At 35.0% G+C, this 10,382-nt stretch overlaps 1 pseudogene across 1 annotated transcript; it reads left to right on the top strand.

Moving 5' to 3' along the window:
- Positions 1-1,153: 1,153 nt before the first annotated feature.
- On the top strand, positions 1,154-2,377 carry LOC306643733 (ribosome biogenesis protein BRX1 homolog; annotated as a pseudogene). The gene has a single exon. The product of its transcript is annotated as a ribosome biogenesis protein BRX1 homolog (transcript).
- Positions 2,378-10,382: the final 8,005 nt, after the last annotated feature.

Below are 10,382 nucleotides of genomic sequence, written 5' to 3'. Positions count from 1 at the left end.
ATTCTTTTGTGGTCTATGCCAGGCAAGCATAATTAATCCCATTTTACAGAAGAACAAGACAAGAGGTTAAAATCAATACATCTCTCCTGGAAGCCCAAGAACTCAATGGCTTAAGAAAAAATAATGCTCATTTCTTGTTTTCATTATATGTCCAATAAAGGTTAGCAGAGGTCTCTGTTCACATTAATCTTTTATATTTTGTCCAACTGAAAGGATTTACTCAGTGGCATAACTCTAACTGGACATTGAAGGAGATATTTTATCCACTCAGAAGATTTAACGATAAATTCAATGACCATATATTTGGGTTTAATAAGACTTTCTTGACCAAAAGTTTTGTCAGTTTTATTTTTACTCTTTGATATTGGGAAGAAATTATCTTTGACAAGTACACAATTTCTTGAGTCCATGGACTCTCTCTATTCCTTTTATTAAAACTTGCAAACTGACCAGTTCTTATATGACTTCCTCTTTCTTGAAATACTTATCAAACAAAACTAAAGTACCAACTCACATTACTAACATTTTATTTTCTACATCATCCTCTAGAGATACAAATAAAATAGGTACATTAACTCCATTTCAAATTATCACAAGAGACAGTTTACCATCTGTCTAGCCTGTAATACTCAGCCAACCAGAATCCAACCAAAAAGCCAATGCCACATTACAGGTTTTAATGCAGCAACTATACATTTCAAAGCACAATTCCTGTTTCTGTCAGTGTGGGACATGTTAAATACAGTAACAAATAGGCTTAAAGCTGATGATTTAAATTTTTAATCTTATGTATTTATTGTGGGTCATCTGAAAACTAAGATCTATTCAAAAGAGCCCTTCAGGGACCCAAACCCTTCAAGTTCCAACTTAACACATACTTCCAAGATAAATCTGGGATGGGTGTTGACATAGACAATGGAAATTTAATTCTTAAAGTTTCCACTTATATTGTATTAGACAAACCACTTATATTTTATTAGATCAGAGGTCTTTCAGACTCAGCTGTGCAACCCTATTGCATATCTAGAACAAGGAGAGCCAATACACTGACAAACAGTTCTAATTACTGTGGCAGTCACACATTTATTTAGTGACAAGAGGTAATATTAAAACTCAGGGAGTGCAGCAGGGCCGGAAGTAGAGCAAGGGCACGATGGTGGCAATCAAGAGGAAATGGCGTGGGGATTTAGCGGTGCAGGGGAAGAAGCCAAAGAGAAACGAAAAAGATGCCAAGCCTCTATCTAAGTCGCCTGTCAAGGCAGAAGAGGTGGAGGAAGAAGAGAGAGACCAACCATATCCCAGGCCCCGTTTGCAAGGGCAAGTGGAAGAATAAGGAATGGATTCTCATCTTTTCTTCTAGAGGAATAAATTTCAGGACAAGACATTTAATGCAGGACTTGAGAACACTGATACCTCATTCTAAAGCAGATACTAAAATGGATCGTAAAGATAAATTATTTGTGATTAATGAGGTCTGTGAGATGAAAAACTGCAATAAATGCATCTATTTTGAAGCAAAGAAAAAACAGGATCTCTATATGTGGCTTTCAAATTCACCTCATGGGCCATCAGCCAAATTTCTTGTTCAAAACATTCCATACCCTAGCTGAACAGGAAATTGTTCGAAAGGTTCTCGGCCTCTTTTGTCTTTCAATCCTGCTTTTGATGAATTGTCACACTATACATTGTTAAAAGAACTCTTAATTCAGATTTTTAGTACACCGAGGTACCATCCCAAAAGCCGACCATTTGTGGACCACGAGTTTACTTTCACCATTTTGGATAATAGGATATGGTTTCGGAACTTTCAGATCATAGAAGATGCTGCTCTTATAGAAATAGGACCTCGTTTTGTCTTAAATCTTATAAAGATTTTTCAAGGAAGTTTTGGAGGACAACTTTATATGAAAATCCTCACTACCAGTCTCCAAGCATGCATCGGGGTATCATAAGATCTATCACAGCTGCAAAATACAAAGAGAAACAGCAAGTGAAAGATGTGCAGAAACTGAGAAAGAAAGAGCCAAAGACTATTCTTCCACATGATCCCACTGAAGATGTTTTTGTTATACCAGCTGAGGAAAAACCACTAGAAATACAATGGGTAAAACCAGAGCCAAAATTTGACTTGCAAGCAAGAAAAAAAAGGATTTACAGAAGGCAAAGAAAAATGAAACAGAAAATGAACAGTGGGAATGCAAAATGAATCAATGGATAATAATATGTTTTTCAATTATTGTGTATTTATTTTGTATTTGGTGTGTAAATACTTTTATCGAGGACTACCTTTTGTCTAATTAGTGTGTCATTTAAAAGAAAATTTAAAATCTTAAAATCGGTGATGTTCATCATTTTCCAATTACAATATCACCAGAACTCAAAAACAAAACAAAACCAAAAAAAAACCTCAGGACCTAATTCCCAGTATTTCCATTACCGTAAGTATCTGTATTAAAAACTGTGCTGAAACTAATCCAAACATGTAACACAAATAGTGGCAGAAATCCTAAAATAACTTCTGTTTAACACAATATAACTTTTTGCAATGTGTTTACTTTCTAACTGGGGATTATATTGAAGAGAATATCTAAAAAATTAAGCATTTCCAACTCTGAAGAGAGTAAGGTATACAAACAAAAATTTCAAAGCCTTTCTTTCTGAAACTTACTTGCTTCTGTTTTCTGCCATTTCCTTTATCAGAACATAATGTTATTGTTGGTCTCTACATACCATATCTATATCTGCTTGCAGAGCCTTTCCAGATGGGTCACCAGTTGTAGCAAACATAAATATAAGATATCTAGTTAAATTTAAATCTAGATAAATAACAAATGATTTTTAGTATAATAACATTGTAAATATTGTATGAAACAAATGTCCCAAATAGTACATATGACATAATAAATTATTTATCAGATATTCAGATTTAAATAGGTATCCTGTATTTTATCTGGCAACCATGTCTCCAGAGCTGAGTCATCAAACAAGCTAACCTAAAATAACTTCATATAAATATTTATAACAAGAATACCAAATCAAACAGAAACATTTGGTCAATGTAACTTGTCAAGAGCCATGGAAAAACACTTGTTATTTCAAGTATCTTTTGGCAAGATGGATTGACTGAGAATTCATAAGATCTTCATGAAACCTGAAAAATCTATTCTAAATTTCATGGAGAAAAATACACAGTAATATGCAAGAAAATTTTGAAAATAGCACATTATTCTGTGTTTGGAGCCTTTGAGCTCCTCTCTTGTAGTTATTCATAAAATATATCACAGGGTCTTCTGAACAATAGTCCTTTCACTGTGCTGTAAAACCACAGAACTTATAAATTCTTTCCGTTCCCCACTATCCAACATTCTTTAATACCCCTTCTTACCCATCATCCTTCTTAGCCTCTAGCAATCACTATTCTATATTCAGGTCAACATATTTTAGCATCCATCTATGAAAGAGAACACATGGGATTTGTGTTTTAACTTATTTCACTTAACATTACGTTACCCAGTTACATCCATTTTACTGCAAATTTTTAATGGCTGAATACAATTTGTGTATATATACCATACCTTCTTTATCCATTCATCCATTGATGAGCATTTAGGCTGATTCAGTATCCAAGCTATTGAGAATAGTTGGACAATAAACGTGGATGTCCAAGTAGCTCCTTGATATGCTCATATCATCTCCTTTGGATATAGGAACAGTAGTAGGATAGCAGGATCATACAGTAAATCTATTTTTTTGTTTTCTGAGGAACCTCCATAGGATCTCTAGAGTGGTTGTACAAATTTATATTCACACTATCAGTATACTACACGAGTATACTGTATGTTTTGTTCTTTTTGCTCAAAATTGCTTGGCTATTTAGGTATTCTGCAGTTCCATAAATTTATTTTTTTTTCTAGTTCTGTCAAGAAAGCCACTGTTATTTTCATAAAGATTACACTGAATCTGTGCATCACTTTGAGTAATATGGATATTTTAACAAAATTGATTGTTCCAATCCAAGAGCATAGGATATCTTTCCACATTTTTGTGTCTTCTTCAAATTCTATAATCAATGTTTAATAATGTTCATTGCAGAGGTCTTTCACCTCTTTGGTTAAATTTATTCCTAGATAATAATGTTGCAGTATTATAAATGGGATTGCTTTCTTGATTTCTATTTCAGATAATTCAATATTGGCATATAAATGATGCTACTGATTTTTGAGTATTTTTTTTTTTCAAATCTTAAAACTTTACTGAATTCATTTATTAGTTGTAATAGTTTAGGGTGGAATTTTTAGATTTTTTATATATACAATTATGTCAATTGCAAACAGTAATAGACTTCTTTTCCAATTTGAAAGCCCTTCATTTCATTCTCTTGCCTAAGAGCTCTGGCTAGGACTTCCAGCACTGTATTGCATTAAAGTGGTGAAGTCGGCATCCTTGTCTTATTCCAGATCTTAGATGGAAAACTTTGAGTTTTCCCCATTTGATATGATGTTAGCTGATACTTATTATATATGGTCTTTATTATGTTGAGGTACATTCTTTATATACCTAATCAAGTCAGCCTATTGCCATGCAGGGAAGTTGAATTTTATCAAATGCCTTTTCTTTTTTGAGTTATAATATTCAAATATATAATATTCAAACATTTATTGAAACAATATATATGAAACATACAAATAAAAAAGTATGGATTATACACAGGAAAAATGTTTCACATGAAAAAGAACCATTTGATTTAGTTTCTTTTACTGTATGTATTTTAATTATTTTCTTTTGTTTTAGTGGTTCTTTTTAGTTATACATGGCAATAGAGTCCATTTTGATAAAATTATACATGCACGGAATATATTTTATTCTAATTAGGGTTCCAGTATTGTGGATACATACAATGGTGGGATTCAGTATGGTATATTCATATAATGTACACAGTAAAGTTGTGTCAGATTCATTCCACTGTCTTTCGTATTCCTATCTCTCCCTCCCTTCCCTTCATTCCCCTCTGTCTAATCCTCTGAACTTCTATTTTCCCCTCCCCTCTTTTGTGAGTAGGTATCCACATATCAGAGAGAACATTCTGCCTCTGGTTTTGGGTATTGGCTTATTTCACTTAGCATGATAGTCTCCAGACCCATCCATTTTATGTCAATGTCATAAAATCATTCTTAATAGCTCAGTAATACTCCATTGTGTATATATATATACACCACATTTTCTTTATCCGTTTATCTGTTGAAGGGCACCTCAGTTGGTTTCATAACTTAGCTATGGTTAATGGTGCTGCTATAAACATTGATGCAGCTGTATCATTGTAGTATGCTGATTTTAAATCATTTGGATGGATACCAAGGAGTGGGATAACTGGGTCAAATGGTGGTTTCATTCCTAGTTTTGTGAGGAATCTCCATACTGCTTTCCAGAGTGGTTTCACTAATTTTCAATCCCACCAACAATGTATGAGGGTACCCTTTTCCCCACATCCTCAACAACATTTATTGTAACTTGTATTGTTGATAATTGCTAGTCTGACTGGGGTGCGATGGAATCTCAGGGTAGTTTCAATTTGCATTTCTCTAATTGCTAGGGATCTTGAACATTTTTTTTCATGTATTTGTTGACCAATCATATTTCTTTTGAGAAGAATCTGTTTAGCTCCTTTACCCATCAAATGCCTTTTCTGAATCAGTTAAAATAACAATATGGTTTTTATCTTTCATTCTGTTGATATGGTGTATCACATTTATTAACTTGCAAGAACTATTCTTGCTTCCCTGGGATGAATCCCACTTGATCATCATAAATAATCTTTTTAATATGCTGCTGGATTTGGTTTGTTAGTATTTTCTTGAGGATTTTTTTGTTCTATTTTTTTCCAAAGTTAATGGCTATAGTTTTCTTTAGTTGTTGTTGAGTCCTTACATGTTTTTGGTATTAGGGTAATGCTGAACTCATAGAATATGTTTGGAAAGAATTTCTTCCTCTTCTATTTTTTGGAGTAACTTAAGGAGTGTATTATTTGCTTTCAAATTTTTGGTGAAATACAATAGTGACGCTATGAAGTCCTTGACTTCTTTCTGATGGGAGGCTTTTTATTACTATTTCAATCTCACTACTTATTTTTGGTCTGTTCAGGTGTTTTATATCTTCATTGTTCAGTCTTGATAAGGTGTATAGGTCTAGGAACTTGACCATTTCTTCTAGATTATCTTTTCTAGATTATTTCTTCTAGATTTGGTAGCTCTAGGTCTATAGTATATTCTGAAGTCATAGCATACTATGGCCCCACATTTGTCCTTTTTGCTTTGGCTAAAGAAATGAAAGGTTAATTACCCTGATTTGATCAGTACACATTATATACATGTATTTAAGTACCACACCGTACCTCAAAAATATGTACAATTACCATGTGCTAGCCTTAAATATTTTAAAATGTTTAATAGCATGGAAATGTCTATCCATATTTGATCATTACACTTTGCATATGTATATTGAATTATTATGTCATAATCCATAAATATGTATAATATAGTAATAATTTTAAAATTAAAAGATAAAGGTCAAATACTAGACATCCAAACTAAAGGTAAAAGGGAAAGAAGAGTTCTCATAGGGGAAAAAAACAAGTAGATGGGAAGTTAGGGTATGACATGGTATTATATATATCAATGGCTAAAAGATGGACTATTCAAAAAAGACAGACTTTGTACTATCTATATATTTATTTTCTTAAAGAGTAAAATGTTTTACAAACTAATTACTGGCAACTACTCAGAGTGGTTGTCTCTGAGAGTATTTCCAGAACAGGACTGTGGCCATGGAGCAGAAAACTGACATGCTTGCTTATGAATTTCTTACCCTGTTTGATTTTTAAATCAAAGACATTTATTGCTTTGGTACAAATATATTAAAAGAAAAAGGAATGAGAGAGCAGAAAAATTGAGTTAGATCTGCATGTACCATAATAAAAAAATATCTAAGGTATAGAACTGGATGATAAATACATCTTAGAGGTGATCCCATTTATTTTGGGACCCTAAAAAAAAACAAGTAAACAATAGCTGACAATATTGTAACACATGTATGGGTAAACAAATAAATATATTTAAAATGCATTAAAACCACCTGAAAGTGTCCACACAAAACCATGAACAAGTGTTATCCGCAAAGAACAGATGGACACTTAAATTAGTCAGAAATATTGTAATATATTACAAAGAAAATAAATTCATATATTACTTGCAATTTAAAGTAATTGTTAATAATACTATCACCTCATGATATATCAGTTTATAAATCCTGATTAGTATGTATGGTTTGGGCATCTTTGATCCAATTTCCTTTTTAATTTCTACAATATTGCAAAGAATGTGGTTTGTAAACAAACATTACCCATTAATACTGAAGATACTTTCTTATCTTAAAAACAAATCAATAGCTCCTTCAATAGCTTTTGCTATATCCTTGAATAATTAGGGTTGCCCTCTCTGATAATGTGTGTGCTGTTTAGGGAGGCATGCACACAATTTGCTTTGCTTTAATTTGTTTTATCTATTGAATGTGGTTTAATTTTAATTATCCAGCAGCCATTAGCATGCACTTTTATGTAAAGAGGAAAGGCAAGCTTAAATGTGCACTATCTGAATATCACTGTTTATTACATTTACCAGTGGGTAAAATAACTTTATCACCTTTGCAGGAGTTTAGAGATGCAAATGAAAACATTCAAGTCCCATTTATGCTAGGATTTTTTGGAGAGGTATCACCAGCATTTCAGAAACCCAAATCAGTGGAGCAAAGTATTCTAAAGTCATGCTTGTAAGAAGGTGAAGCAGGTGGTTGCCTTTAGGGCTGCCTTTTCCTGGGTATCCCAGTACGAGACCTATTTCAAATGTTCAATCATGTTGTCTCTATGAGCTATTAAAGTAGCCATTGAAACTCCAACAACTTGGAATGCAAACAACAGCATGTCTAGGAACCATAGTTTGTAATCACTGACATAAAAGTTATTGTTGCCAGTGGCCAAATCCTAGACATGATAAACCTGAGTCTGAGATGGGTCATCTACTAAGGTACCAAGAAGTCTCATCATTCATGAGAAGGCAGCAGGACAAATTCACTTGATATGTGAGAGATGTTAAGTTTATGGAAAAAAGTCTGACTCCCCAGATGATGCTTCCAGAAATTAGTCACAGGGGTGAGAAAAGAAGTAGGAAGGTGGGAGTATTGTCATCCTTCTCCACTGGCCTCCTCTGCCTTGGGATGCCTACCTATATTTGGTTTTAGGATATGAGTGACTAGACTCACCTCTCTCCCCAGCTCCCCAGAAACACACTAAAGAAGGATGATGGAACAACACCTTGTTAGTTCCTTCTTTTATTTGATTTTTATTTTTCAGACTTTCACAGTTCCCTTTCGACTTCCTGTTCTACCACTTCTCTCTGAGGTCCCAGAAAATGCCATGAACTTAAAGTTTGGCAAAGAAAAGCAGGCAAGGGAGACTTCCCTCTGTCTTCCCTTTACCCACAAAAGCCTAGGTTTCACAAAGCTGGGCTTTATCCCACAGGTTCATATTCATGGAAGCAGAATCACTTCTCCTGAACAAATCTGATCCTTTCAAATGGGCTCTGATTTATCTCTCTGTATCCTTCTCAAGGACTTTATTCCAAACATGTTCCCCCCCCTCTTTTTAATATTTTTTTTAGGTGTAGGTGGACACCTTTATTTTTATTTGTTCATTTTTATGTGGTGCTGGGAATCAAACCCAGTTCCTCACATGCACTAGGGAAGCGCTCTACTGCTGAGACATAACTCTAGCCCCTGTCCCACCTTTTGTTTTGCCTGATCTTCCAATACCTTCTCTCTACAAGCCTCTCTGTTTATTATACACATTTGTCCTCTTCTCCATCCCTCTTCTCCCATCTAGCTATCATCCTCTCATGCTTCCCTCAACAGCCAGATTAGAATCCAACACTGACTGTTCCTATCCCCTCACCTTCCATTTACTCCTCAAGCTAATCTGCTCCAACTTCATTCTTGGACTCAAATGCCTCTGATAGATGTCATTGCTAAAGACATGGTGTTAAGTCCTAAGCATTCCTCTGAGTTCCCATTTCACTAGACCTCTCTGAAGCAGTTGGTTCTGATGGCCTCTCTCTTAAGAATGATATCTTCCTGGTTTCTCTCACACACTTCTGCTTTCTCTCCTGTCTTCTGGACACTCCTTCTTTACAAGGTCCAATATATAGTGTTCTTCTCTTCCCCACCAAAATCAGTAACCAGCGAGAAACAAACTCAGAAGCTAGATTAGAGATGGAAATATTACTTTTTCATTAATATACATTATAGAAGAATATGACTTAGATCAGCATTTCTCAACCTGAGCACCATTGACATATTGGGCAGAAAAATTCTTTGTTAGAGGAATGGGAGCTGCTGTGTGCTCTGCAGGATGTTTAGCATCATCCCTGGCTTCTACCTACTAGATGCCAGTAGCACCCTTTCCTTCCCCTGACTTGTAACAACCAAAGTATCTCGAGATTCTGTCAAATGTCTAAGATAGAAGGGGTGGCAAAAATATACTCCCACGGAGAATCGCTGATTAGAGATGCAGAGTTAAGAAGGTCTATTAATAATGTACATGAAATTAACATATTTACTCACAGCTGGACAGCCTCGGGGTGTCCCACAAAGATAGGCTTATTACCATAAAGCACAAAGTAGACCTAAATGCTCACTCTGTACAGGAGAAGATCCAAAATTAGTGAAAGGAGATAGGTCCTAGGTCAATTTATCTAGGAAGAATAAATGATAGGGCAAAGGGATTTGGAGCATGGGGCATGAGAATAAGGGTCCCTCATCACAATCTGCCAGTTTCCTTCATGGACTCCACATCTTCAGCCGTCTTAGACATCCATTTGTTGTTCCCTTCTCACAATCTCACTGGGCAATCTCACCCACACCAGTGCTCTGCACTATAACCTAAATCCTAAGAAATCCATGCTTAGCCAATTCATATCTCCCTTAAATTCCAATCCCAGACAATCAATTGCCAACTGTATATAGCTCCTTGGATGTCCTTCCCAATACACATCCAAACTAAACTCCCTGTTGTTCCCCAAAAGAAATCTCTTGTATCGGAAGAATGGCAAACCTGTTTGTTCAGTTAATCAGACTTTGTGTATGGAAATCTTTGACTTAGCCCTTTCCTGGACCCCTCGCACCCAATTAGTATTTATGTCTCATCAATTCTCTCACATAAGTACCAACAGAATCCATCTTGTTTGCTCCATCCTTAATTGATGGCCTCTTCATTTGCTGATGGGATACTGCTCCAGTATCAAATCTCATTCCTACCTTCATTACATACCATGTTATTT

The sequence above is a fragment of the Sciurus vulgaris genome (genome assembly GCF_902686455.1).
Source record: "Sciurus vulgaris genome assembly, chromosome: 14".
Taxonomy (NCBI): Eukaryota; Metazoa; Chordata; class Mammalia; order Rodentia; family Sciuridae; genus Sciurus; species Sciurus vulgaris.
Note: the sequence above shows the minus strand (reverse complement) of the source record. Positions and strands in the feature narration are given on the sequence as shown.